Consider the following 14,041-nt stretch of genomic DNA (forward strand, 5'->3'; position numbering starts at 1 on the left):
GATGGAATAAAATTTTGCAAATTAATGAACTGATTTCAGATGAAAATTTAATTTCGCTAAAAAATCAGGTGACGGGTCAACTATTGCAAAGCTCTGACTAAACGCAATAAGGAACTACCAAAAGCAAAAATAGAGTCGTGGAGATAGAAAAGAGACTGCAGATACGACAGGGCTTCATAAAGTTATCTCTAATGATCTTCAGATAAGTATATCGTCACTCTTAAAGAAATCAGATAAATACTCTTAGAATAGTGAAGAGAACCTTAAAGAACCTTTTCAGGTTGCACTTTGTTTAGTTCGAAAAAAACTTATCCCACTAGATACATGGCAACACATTGAATTGGAGACATAACTTATGGCCTTAGGGTTTGGAAACTAGCGTGTGACAAAAGGAGTTGTTTATAAGAACAAAATCAAGTGGGCAATAAACTCATTTGAGTCAGATAAATCACCAGGTCTGAATAAGATTTATCCAGTACTTCTACAAAAGGGAAACGACCTGTACAAAAAACATGTATCATAACACTTAGGATTGGGGTATATATCAAGAGCATAGAGGCTCATTCAGATAGCTTTTATACCTAAACCTGACAAAATTGTACAGGAAAAAGCTTAGTCTCTGAGGTCGATAAATCTGATGTCCCTTCAACTACAGACTTTGGAAAAACTGCTCGATAGGCATATTAGGGATGATGCATTGGCTGTTAGTCCAATATATCAGGGACAATATATGTTTAGAACAGGAATCGGCACTGCATCATGTTGCACGGAGGGTAGAGTACGTTTTGGAAAGTATTATTCGACAACACCTCCTACGAAGCAAACACAAGCACGATTCGGCTGAAAGGATACATGAAACAAGCTTCAGATAGATAGGCTTCCTGTTGAAGATCCATGTGATAAACGCAACGAATCTGGCTGATATCCAGACTCAATCAGGCTAGTTTCGAAAGACATCGTGTCTTGGCCATGCAGATGACCTGGCTACAGGCTCTGATAGTACTTAGTTTTAAAAAATATAGAGCTTAACATAGGCTCCAAGAAATCCAAAATCGTTAAAATTACCAGAAGGAGGAATTTAGAAGAACTAGATCCTTTAATCTAGTAATAGTACAAATGTAGTCTGGCAAATAAAATAAAGTACCTTGTGGTAATATAAGACGCGACGATTACTTGTCATCAACAAATAGAACGAATAAGCAAGGAAGCTGTGACTATCTTAATGGTAGCTAGATGCATTCATGGAAAAATATGGTGTTTAAAACCAGTCATGTCATTTATATTGGATTAAGATGCAGCAAAAAGTACCATCCTAAAACTAACCAATGAGCAAATACAGTGGGTGGCCAAATTATTAGGGACAGTAAAAGATTTCTTAATTTTTAAGTTTTACTGATTTCTTTTTGCAATTTATTGGCTTTAAGGCTTGCATTTATTTTTTGTATAAGAGATTGAGAAATTAGGGTCACAAAAACATTAAGTTTTGTTAGTAAAACCATTTATTTTTTTCGCAAAATTTTTTTTAACATAATATGACTAATTTTAATATTTAGTGATGCCACCCTTTGCTGCAATTACAGCTTCTACGCGTCGGGGCATGCTCTGAATACAAACTCCTGCGTTGTGTTTTAAGTTAGGGTTATGATGCCATTCTCTAATAAGAGCTTCAATCAACTGCCGCTTCGTGGTGATAACATCTTTGGCGATCTCCCGTTTGGTTAACTCCCACATGCTCTCTATAGGGTTCATGTCAGGTGAGTTTCCCGGCTAGGGCAGAACTGCAATATTTTCTTTGATCAGATATGAAGTTACACTCCTGGCTTTGTGGAAACGGTGCAGAGTCGTGCATAAAAATGTAATTTTTTTCACCAGGGAACCATTCTTTGAGCTGGGGCAGTAGCCGAGTTTCAAGTACTCGCTTATACTGGTCCTGTCTCATTGTCCTTTCCACAATGTATAAGCGTCCCATACCCTTTGCCGAGATTACAGACCACACCATGACACTCACCGGATGTCTAACTCTCGCCACAATGCAATCTGGATGGAACTGCTCCCCAGGACGTCGTCGGACAAACGCACTTTTATCCACCAAAATCTGAAATGTTGATTCGTCGTAGAAGCATACCTGTAAAAATGATAATATTCGCTGTTCACAAACTTCATTCGTTAAAAAAAGTCATACTTACTCGACTCCAGTCTTCAACAGTCATACTTCGGTGTTCTTTGGCCCATTGGAGTCTCTTTCTCTTCATGGATTCGGTGAGCCGTGGTTTTTTCATAGGCCGGCGACCTAGCAGATTCTCTTCGGGCAGTTGTCGTCGTACTGTCCTTCTGGAAACATTAATTCCTTCATCATTAATCATCGTAGTCAGATGTGTCACACTCTTTTTACGATTTTGGAGACAAATATCCCTAATTTTACGAACAGTACGAGGAGTAGTAATCCTTTTCCTGCCACATTTTCCAACACGGCCCGGTTCCAATGCCTCGTTTGAATTCATTTTTATTTTTATTCGATTAACTACAGACTTTGAAACACCTGCAGTAGTTGCTATAACTCTCTGGGAAAGCCTCGAGTCCAGTAATAATGTTTTTATTTCTCTAATTTTCCCTGGAGACAAGTCTGCAATTTTGCCCATGCTAAAAAAATAATTTTGAATTTAAACAATCTTTTTAAATAAACTCGTGTCATTAAATGTAGCAAAAATTACTAAATAACAAATATTACTTACCTGTTAAATATATCTGACACGAAAACCGACCAAAAACAATTTAAAACGATTTGCAAATATTTTTAAACCTCACTGCGGTGACAGCCGATGACCAAGACCAACTGAGATGCAAGTCCATGCAACAATAATTATTATTTTATAGATAAGCAGTCTGGCAGTGTTGCTGCTTATCAAAAATTTTAATAGTTATACCAGAAGAATTACCAAGTAAAATACAGATATGAACACCAATTTTTTTGGTCAAAAAAATAATTTTAAGTAGAAAATACAAAAATATATGCAGTGTCCCTAATAATTTGGCCACGAACTATATTTGGAATTACAGGGGTCTGAGGTGCACAACAACTATGGAGAGCCTACTACACCTCCTGCCTCTGCACATTGTTATAAGGGAGGACGCGAGAATGGAATATTATGAGAGAGAAATCCTGAGTAATTTAATGGATAGATCAGGACACAGTACCATCATAAATGAAATTGGGGATGCCAAATGGATGGGATCTTCCAACCATATGGTATCCAGATACAGGCCTAAAGTACCTATCCAGGTGAACAAACGTCCACGACCATCCAATTGTTTACCATTATTGTTAGATAATTTTCATATTTTTAGTACCCTACTTTTCTGTTTTTTTTTTTAAAGTGGGCATTTCAGCAGGATAACTAAAATATCTATAACTAATATGCATTATCTTTTTATTATCATCGGCTTTTTTATACCTAACGGTTGTTTGTTTAATATAATTCAAGAGAAACAATTTACATTGAAACAACAATCGTCTTATCTTTATTTCTTAGAAATAAAAACAGGTGTAATATCCCACCTCAAATATCTTGTGTTCACAGGCATAACGCATACTATGATTGGAATAGTTACCTTTGATGAATCACGTAAATGCATTCTAATGGGGCTCGGTTACATCATCAAAATTATCTGTCAGCAACACGAACACAGGTATTTGTCATTTAACAGCAATTGTAGAAGCCGCAATATGGTTACTATTCATCAGAGAGCTATTTTTTATAATTTAAAGTAAGGTCAGTGCTCTGTTAGTGTTTGCATTTGCAAAAATAACATGTAATTGTGATAATATTGAAAGGCAATGAATTAACGGGTATAAAGAATTAAAAAACAGTCACAATTTACCAAAAACAACTTATACAGTGCATGCATAAAGTTTACCGCTATCTCCTCCCATGTTTAGGCCATTTATTTTGATGTAATTTTTATGACTATTCAGTGATGTAATCAATAAACATGCTGGACGGGTACCATTTTGAAAAAATACTGTAAATGAGATCCTGTAGCAATTAATGCCTCAATTGAGTAATTATAATAATAGTAAAGCTCATTATAGAGCTCACCCTAGATCATTTAACAAGTAAAGCTCATTTGAAGTAGTTTTCTATGACCCCTAGACAATTTTATTAGTTTCAAACTAAAAACCTCAATAAATTCGTTTCAATATTATGGATATCAAGCCCTTACAAAAAAGAAGGGACTCTCCAGACAAGTTAGCAGCCTACTATTATACTATAAGCTATACTTCTTCTTCTGTGTCTTTTTCCCATTATGAATTCGTCGTTTTCGTCCTCCATAGAACTCTATTCTCCCAGTCATCTTCTCTGGGGTCTCTATCTATGATAGCATTTCCTATGCAGAGCCATCTGTGCTCTGGCATTTTTTGTACATGCTTATACCATTGTAGGGCTCTATTTTTCAACTTTTTGTAATTGAACATACTACTTCCATTCTGTTCCATATTTCCTCTGTTCTTATTCCCACCTTTCTGGTGATTTGAGGTTGATTCTGGAGATCTTCTTTTAAAGTCCAATTTATCTGTTCTTATTTTATTTAGTACTATTGCTGTGATTGGCTATACAATAGACTCGCGATTATCCGTGCTAATTGGGACCGCGCATACCTCGGATACAGTACAGTAGAGTACACGGTGGGTATGCAGTTTACTTGAATATTTTTAAAAGTACTTGGATTCCTCGATTTTCCAATAAGTAGAGGTCTTAATTTTAAGGATCCAGAAGAGTTGCTACACATCAAAAGAGTTGCTCGTTATTTGCTTTTTTTGTATCCAGGCGCAGTCTTTTTACTTTGGGCTGCCAGTGTTTTGGTTGGAAGTATTCTGAAATTAAGACCCGTTTCATTACAATTGAAGATTTTGTATGAAGTGAGGCCATGTTCTAAAATGAGATCTCTCAATTTTAAATTAAACGGCACAATTTCAGATGAATCGGCCGAAAGTTTTTCACCCGAAATATTTAGTTGTAGGATTCCATACTTCTTCTTACAACTGTCGAGCCAACCATCACTTGCAGTAAAATTTTCCTCGCCATCCTTAAACCGTTTGTCAAACTCGACAGCCTTATCTTAAAGCATGAGACCACTAATTGGACTTCCCAACCCTCGAAGATTAGAAAACCATAAAAATAAGTCTTCAGAAGTCTGTTCGTATTCTCCTTTCTTCATAGTTTTCCGCATAATCCATTGTTCGAGATCTTTTCGATGACGTCTCCAATCTCCCACCGCTACTTCTCCAACACCTAAGTCAGCAGCAATCTTCTTTACTGACTCACCCTTATCCAAGCGTTTTATAGCACTTAATTTTGTTTCTAAAGAAACCACAATTCGTTTATGAATTAAACTCATATTGCACTTCAAGTTACGTAGAAACTACACAAGGAGAAGACATGAATAAACTTGTAAGAGCTTACAGTGGGACGACGTTCTTCTCTTCAACGTACCAACAGCCAGCGCATACGCTTTCACGAGATCTCGCTCTCCAAGCTAATTAACATAATTTGTTCTTTTCAATTACTACTTCGGTTAATCCAGAGGCTCGGTAAGTCGGGACTCGGATAATAGCGAGTCTACTGTACTTCCAATATAGGGTAATATTCAGCACTATGCAAAACTATGCACTATACAAAATTAACGTACCACCTTAAATGTACCAAAAGTTTGAAGCTATTTTTCTTCTGAACGAATGATTAGATTTTGATGACGTTTTTTTCATATTATAGGTATATTCCTAGTAAATCAATGTGTTAATGTTTTCTGAAAAATATCAACGTTTTACCCGTATATGAGGTGTAAAAATAAAGTTGTGTTTTTTCCTCGTTTTTTGCAACACCCTGTGGAATTTATTAGAAATAAACGCTACATCTTATTATTATTTTGAGATAAATTTGTTCTTTCTTAAGATTTTCGCGAAAAAATTATCTCGATATCTCTATTATCAAATATTATACAGAACTTTAAATGTAACAAGTTTTTATCAACATTTTAAGCAAAGAAAACATTACTTACATAAACTTTATTGACATTTAATACAAATAAAGCCTAAGAAAATATAACCTAAATATTCTTTAATAATTGCCCTTTCCCAAGAACACTTAATAACGAGTATTTCCACCTCTACATCTAATTACTTCTTCACAGCGGCGAGGCATACTTAAAATCAAGCAGCGTATTTGGTCTTGATCAATTGCATCCCAAACTTTTCTCACCATAATTTCTATGTCGTCAAGGGAGACAGGAGACACAAATTCTCATTAAGAAAATTATTTCCTACGTAAGGAGCAAATGGAATTACATGGTTAGACAAAATGTCTAATATACCTTTCACCTGTTAAGAAATCTCTTCGTAAAGCAACAAGGTCCGATTGCGCTGTAAGAGATATTCCTCCCCAAACCATTACAGATCCACCATTGAATAAAGTAATAGGTCGTATATTACTTACACTGTCGATTAACTCTCACACTGAGCTATATAAGCAATACCACGATTCATCAGTGAACAACACGTACTTCCAGTCATCAACATTTCAGTCAAGGTGCTCTCTGGCAAATTGTAATCTACTTCTACAATGATTTACGTTTAAAGCTCTGACTGGTATCCTTATTTGCAGATCTTGTTCAGCGAGACGCCTTTATATAGTGTTTCTACTAATTTGAATATTATGAACATTTGTCACTTGTATTTGTGAATGTCTCATTGTGAGAAAACGTTCTCTTATAGCACGAAGCCTGATAAACTGATCTTGTCGTGGTGTTGTAAGTTTTTCTCTTTCTTATCCACGCCATTTTGTATGGTCGTTTGTTTCTCGAAAACGTTGAATGACTCGTGATATTGTAGTATGAAATACCCTAACCTCAAGCCTATTTCACGATAACTTAAGCCTCCATTAGCTAAACATTGCCTGAACACATTCATCGTGGCTCAGATTTCTTGAAATTGAATGATAAAGATATCGATAATTTTTTTACGAAAATGTTGAAAAAAAAATGAAACTTTTTTAAAGTATTAAGATTAAGATGTAGCATTTGCTTTAAGTAAATTCCACAGGGTGTTGCAAAATAAGATAAAAAATCAAATTTATTTTTACACCCCGTATCTAGGTGAAATGTTTACACTTCCCAGAAAACAATAATACCGTAATTATTTAGAAATAGGTCTGCAATGAAAATGTATTGAAATCCAATCAGGGATACACAAGAAAAATAGCTTAATAATTATGGTAGAGGTGAGGTCGGGCGTTAATTTTGGAGAGTAAAAAATCACGCAATGCCTTGAACATACTTTTCGTTTTTCATAATAAACGTATCGTTATGATTTGTTTACCAAAATGTGAAGAAAGAATGAAGCGATCTTAAAATATTAATAACATGCAGCGTTTGTTTCTAATACATTCCACCGGGTGTTGCAAAATTAGATGAAAATACACAACTTTATTTTTACACCCTGTATATAAGTAAAACGTTGACATTTCTTAAAAAACATTAATATAGTCATTAACTAGAAATATACCTACAATGTGAAAAATAAATCATGGAAATCCAATTAAGGGTTCAGAAGAAATATAGTTTTAAAATCATGGTCCATTTTATGTGGTGCGTTAATTTTGGAGAGTAGTATATATATATATATATATATATATATATATATATATATATATATATATATATATATATATATTTGTTGACCATTTGTCTCCTTTTTAGAACAGGAGAATTTTGTCTCCATTTTTATGTTCGCTGGTCCTCGCGCTTTGTTATTTTGTTCTTTCTTTGCTACTTTAATTAAATGAAATCACATAAGGAGTGTGTCTCGAAACAGGGTGAAAGTTCGATCAATGATAGTTCTCAGTGTGTAGATTACAAAAGTCAATGGGAGACCTAGGTCTGAAAAACTCTTATCCTGAAGCTACAGCCTTCTAAAGGTAATGGATTCAGGTGCTCAGTTCATACATTCTGCATGCGTGAAAACGTAAACTGTCTTGTGCCGCTCTAGCAGCACTTGTCGTTGTGTTTGTTTCTCAGTTGTTTTAAGGCACTTTGGTAGTTTTCTGAAGGTAAGGCGGAACTGTCACTATGCTGGTATTGGATAAGTGTGCAATATTAGTGAAAACATGATAATTCTTATGTCGCTCTAGCAGCACATTTTCTATCACTGTTCTTCAGTTTTTCGAAGAGTTTTCAGCGGTTTTCTAAAGACTAAAATACGATGCATTAATTTAAGGTGACGGATTCATATTCAGCGTAAAAATATACATCAAGAAAAGAATATGTGCTATTTCAAAAATACATATTTTCGTTCACTTACTTGCGTGACTTATATGGCTATGGAGCGCCAGATGTTGGTTATTTTAAAGCAACAGACGTTATCGAAAAAATCTCGTCGTTACAATGGAATTGGGCAGGACACGTCAATACGGAGCAAAAGACGCCCATCAACTAGATGGACTGACGACCTGAAGCATGTTAGCAAAAACTGAATGCAAGCCGCATAAGACAGAGACAGATGGATAGAGCTGAGGGGGACCTATGTCTAGCAGTGAACGCTTGCAGATTGATGATGATGATGATGACTATGAATTAGTGCGCTTGACGTACGCTGAGCAACTGAATCCAATAATTTCAGGAGGCTGGAGTTTCAGAATAAGAGTTTTTCAGACCTAGGTCTCACTGACTTTTTTAATCTATACACTGAGAACTATCATTATTGTTCTGAAGCTATTTTCTTGTGTTATGAATTATAGTATTATATTATCAATTATCAATTATCAATTATCAATTATGAATTATCAATTATCAATTATCAATTATCAATTATCAATTATCAATTATCAATTATCAATTATGAATTATCAATTATCAATTATCAATTATCAATTATCAATTATCAATTATCAATTATCAATTATCAATTATCAATTATCAATTATCAATTATCAATTATCAATTATCAATTATCAATTATCAATTATCAATTATCAATTATCAATTATCAATTATCAATTATCAATTATCAATTATCAATTATCAATTATCAATTATCAATTATCAATTATCAATTATCAATTATCAATTATCAATTATCAATTATCAATTATCAATTATCAATTATCAATTATCAATTATCAATTATCAATCTTCTGAAGCTATTTACCCAGTTATCAGAGAAGATTAATTACACCTCATTACAGTAAGACCCCTCATTTTTATGGAGTACCGAAAGTTCATAAAACGAATATACCACTTAGACCAATTTGTAGTACCATGAATTCTCCTTGTAGTGAACTATCAAAATTTTTATTAAATATTTTAAAACCAATTGCAAATAAAAATGACACATTTATAAAAAATACACAACATTTTTTAAATAAATTATCAAATATTGAATTTAATTCAAATAATACTTTAGTAAGTTTTGACATAAATAGTTTATTTACGAATGTGCCATTAGATAAGACTTTAAATATAGTCAAGATAAAATTAGAGAGTGATGATACATTGGCAACTAGAACAAGACTAAATATATCAGCTATCATGGAGTTAATAACATTATGTACTGATAATACATATTTTCAACTAATTAATGAATTCTATAAATAAAGATTTGGACTAGCAATGGGCTCTAGTTTATCTCCATTATTAGCCGATAATTTTTTTACGAAAATGTTGAAAATGGGCTCTAGTTTATCTCCATTATTAGCCGATATATTTATGGAAGATTTTGAAACAAATATTATTTCTAAACAAAATTTAAAACCCTCAGTATGGTGGAGATATGTAGATGATGTATTCTCAATATGGCCTCATGGAGTTGTTGGACACATTCCTAAATGATATAAACGATAATGAAGAGACAATAACATTTACCATGGAAAAGGAATATAATAATACATTACCTTTTCTGGATGTTTTAATCTCTAAGAACGATACTGGATACGAAACTCAGGTGTATAGAAAACCAACACACACACCAACAGATATTTAAATTTCAAATCAAATCACAATATTAATATTAAAAAGGGAATCATTAAATCCTTATACGATAGAGCCAAAATTACTTGTTCTAACGAAAATTCGTTCTTGGAGGAAAAACATTTGTTAACATCTGTTTTATTAAAAAATGATTATCCTTTATCGTTTATAAATAAGGAATTTTCAACAATCGATCGAATAGAACAAAAGAACTTAGAACGAGATCCTAAAGCATATACAAGGAATAATACGAGGAAAATAACAATACCATACATAAAAGGATTATCGGAAAAGGTTAAAAGGATAGGAAATAAATTTAACATTTCAACAACATTCAAAACAACAAACACGTTGAGATCTATTTTGTCCAAAACCAAACCTAACAATGAACAAGAAAGGACAAGGAATTGCATTTATAAAATACCTTGTGAATGCGATCAGTTTTATTTAGTTGAAACATCAAGGCCATTAAATGTTAGAATAAGTGAACATCAATCCTATATTAAAAATAGAGAATTTGATAGATCTCAAATATGTAAACACGCATGGGGTAATGAACATAGGGTTCAATGGAATGATTCAAATATAGTCCTAAAAGAAACGGATGGTAAAAAGAGAAAAATCAAAGAAGCGGCTCTAATTATGCTAAATGAGACCAACTGTGTCGCGAATTCCTCGGCAGAATGTAGTAGGATCTGGTTACCCATATTGAAAGAGGAAGTTATTAAAAGGAAAATACCAGTATTGGTAAGTCAGTAACATATAGAGAATACATCATTTATGTTTTTTAAATAACAAACATATAAAATCAGAATGTGGTGTTTATTGAAGGTAAAATAAATGCACGATCAAATACTTACCATGTCGGGATAGTATTATGAGGTTTTTCCCTCATAATTTACTATGGAATCACTAACAGGAGAATTTTACTGTCATCATGGCATGTATTTGTCTTTTTAAAGACGAATTACATGTTATGATCTTTTCTGACGGATATTCTCAAGTTAAAGTTGATTTCATGTAATCTAATGAACTATCTTAAAAGTAAAGTCGTCCCAGGAACGCAACTTAACAATATTGGCAATATCATTTTAAAGTCGTCTACTTTAAAATGTATAATGTATGTCTGAATTGTCAATATAGATGAGTCAGATAAAATTAAATTATTAGAAGAATTTTTCACTAAGTAACAAAAAACAAAATTTGTTTAATTTACCAATGTTTGTATTTTGAGAACGATTTCTGAAGTGGAAATTGAAACGTCAATAAACGTATTTTAACCTTTAATTGTGGCTTATTCCCATTTAAATAGTAATTGAGAACTATCATTGACTGAACTTTCGTTTAATTTGACCGGGGCCGGTTTTCCATAAGAATAGTTGCTAAGTCCTTTCTGGAAAGAGAAATATTCTTAGAATCCACACTTAGAATTTAAAATCATTAAACACGAGATAACAAGAGATCCTAATAAGAATATTATAATCCTAACCGTCAATTTTAACGCCAAACGCCACCGTTTTTATTCAAATTTTAATAGAATTATTTTTATGTTATTTTTGGAGCAATTAAAGATTCCATACCAACCCGCATACACCAGAACGGTTAGCAAATTTCCCCGTCGGGGTTTTTTAGATAAAAAAGTAGGACCCTATAATAAATGCATAATAATAAATTGTACTATAATTGTGACAGCCATATTAGAAGATATACTATTTACTACTCGTATTTTCCAGTTTTCGCTCCCATCCAGCTAATATCATGCCACTTATACCTTGAAAGAAGTTCTTTACGTGGAATATATCTAAGTATACAATAAAGTAAGCATTTTTTATGCTCATCTTGAAATATGTGGTTGGTATATACTTAAATTACATTCAACACATCCTTATGAAGAAAATTTACTTATTCGACACTCTTCTTCAAACTTCCACAACGTTCTCCTTGAGTTATAAATCGTCATTATACAGACGAATTTCTAGTGTTGCGTTTCCTTTCACACACCAATTTCTACCCCTCACTTAATTATTTCGCCTGTTGAACTTTCCACTTCGTCCTCTTAAAGAAATCACTAACGTTCATGATTTTATCTTCCCTTATACATAAAAGTCTTTTATAATTTTTCGATTTTTAAATCTTCTATTATAATATTCGTCCCGAATAAACGACGTGCTAAAAAACTTTTACCTCACAAACTAGTTTAACCTAGCAAATCTCAAGGACGTAAAACTATAATTTATCTAGGGACTGACAGAACGCAATCCATTTAAAGATGAAACCTTATCATTTAATGTTGCAGGTATTGTGTTTAAACCAATTTCAATAATAATCTGTGAAATCTCCTCCGACGAAATGTAATTATTGCATTGTTTCCGAACAATAACGTGACTGGTTATTTCGAATCTGTAGATTACTATCATGGATATCGGATATAGAAATAATTTAACCGTGGTCCAACCTTAGATAACTGTAAACCGTATCACTTTATTGATATTTAACGAGACATTACTGAAGGATTTATTGTATATATATCTTAAAATACTTTCGCTGGTTATTTTTTCAGGTCACTTGAATTTATAATAACCACTGTTCTATCATAGTTCTGATTCAATTAGAAGCAACTTTTATCCTATTCTTCTCTGACTGTATAATATTTTTTTTTACTATTATATCGACTGTCTGAAACTTAAGATATTTTTGAATAAAAAAAAAATAAAAACAAATTCTTCCGCTTTTGTTAATATTAACTTAAGACATTATGTACAAATAAATGTGCTATATTGGAAATCCCAACTCTTTTGCATTTATTTTGAAATGTTTGTAAGAGCTGCGATTTGGTGTGCTTCTAATAACTTTAAAATTTCACAATGCAAATCAGACACTGGTGATTTTCTATCTTCAATTCGCTTGATGACCATAGTTACTGCTTCGTTTGTTATTTCAGTCGGTCTTCTTGCTGTATCTTCAAATAATTGTTGCATATATTCTTAATTTGTCTTCAATTGTAGTCAAAATCTGGTCTTCGATGCCTACAACTATTTCGTCATGTTTGACGGAAATCGTCAATGTTTGCTTTGTAGTGTTTCAATTTCCGTACATTTTTCCATCAGTGATGCTTCTTTTGCTCTTTTTGGGCTCATCACTTTATAACCCCCCATAAAATTATAAGACCCTCCTGAGATGTAGCCAAATAATGACCAGCATTCTTTGGAGATCTATAAACTTATCATCGCAGATAGGTAAACTCATCAGCAGCATTTTTGATAAGGGGCTGCTTTTATTAAAAGCAAAGCAAAGCAAGCAAATTGCTTTTGTTAAAATTTACCTGATAGATTTATCTCGAGTGTATCCCGGTGAGTGGCCTATTAGACGTATCTGCCAACCTAATTAGATTTGAGATCTAAAAATTTAGCTGCACAGGTTTTGATAGTAAACTTTTTATGGGAAATATTTTTGAGCATATGCTATTTCAGGTTATATCAGAAATAGTCCATAACTTCGTTATTTTATTTGCATTTGGACTTAGATGATTATTCCTGATGTATGCAAGCATTTAATGATCTTTACCTGCCATGGGGTGCAGATAGGCCAGTGATCAATTTGCAAATCTCTCCAGGTCTACTTTAAAATCGCTAGTTTTATTGCGGTACTGAGTTTGTAGTATCTACGAGTGCCATTATGCTAATTGGTGATGAGTATACGTGTACCCCTCTTTTTATTTCCCGTAGTATATTCTTATGCAACTTTTTGTATTCATTAACATTTCTCATTTTTAATTTCCTTCGCTCCTTAATCATCTGCGGATTTTATTTGTTATCTATTCTTGCTACTTTTCTTTTTTTTGATTTCATCCATCTAAAGTATGGATAAAGTATACATATATATATATATATATATATATATATATATATATATATATATATATATATATATATGTCTTTATTTCAATAGATTTTGTTACGTATAATTTACTGTGGCCCACCAAGCTAATCGTTCGATGGCCAGAGCATTCTCTTGCAATTGGTTT

General features: G+C 33.0%; 1 protein-coding gene across 3 annotated transcripts in view; it reads right to left on the reverse strand.

Annotated features, from left to right (window-relative positions):
• The window catches only part of LOC140440098 (uncharacterized), a 457,243-nt gene that overhangs the window by 414,321 nt on the left and 28,881 nt on the right, over window positions 1-14,041 (reverse strand). The window lies entirely within an intron of this gene.

The sequence above is a fragment of the Diabrotica undecimpunctata genome, chromosome 4 (genome assembly GCF_040954645.1).
Source record: "Diabrotica undecimpunctata isolate CICGRU chromosome 4, icDiaUnde3, whole genome shotgun sequence".
In the NCBI taxonomy this organism is placed as follows: Eukaryota; Metazoa; Arthropoda; class Insecta; order Coleoptera; family Chrysomelidae; genus Diabrotica; species Diabrotica undecimpunctata.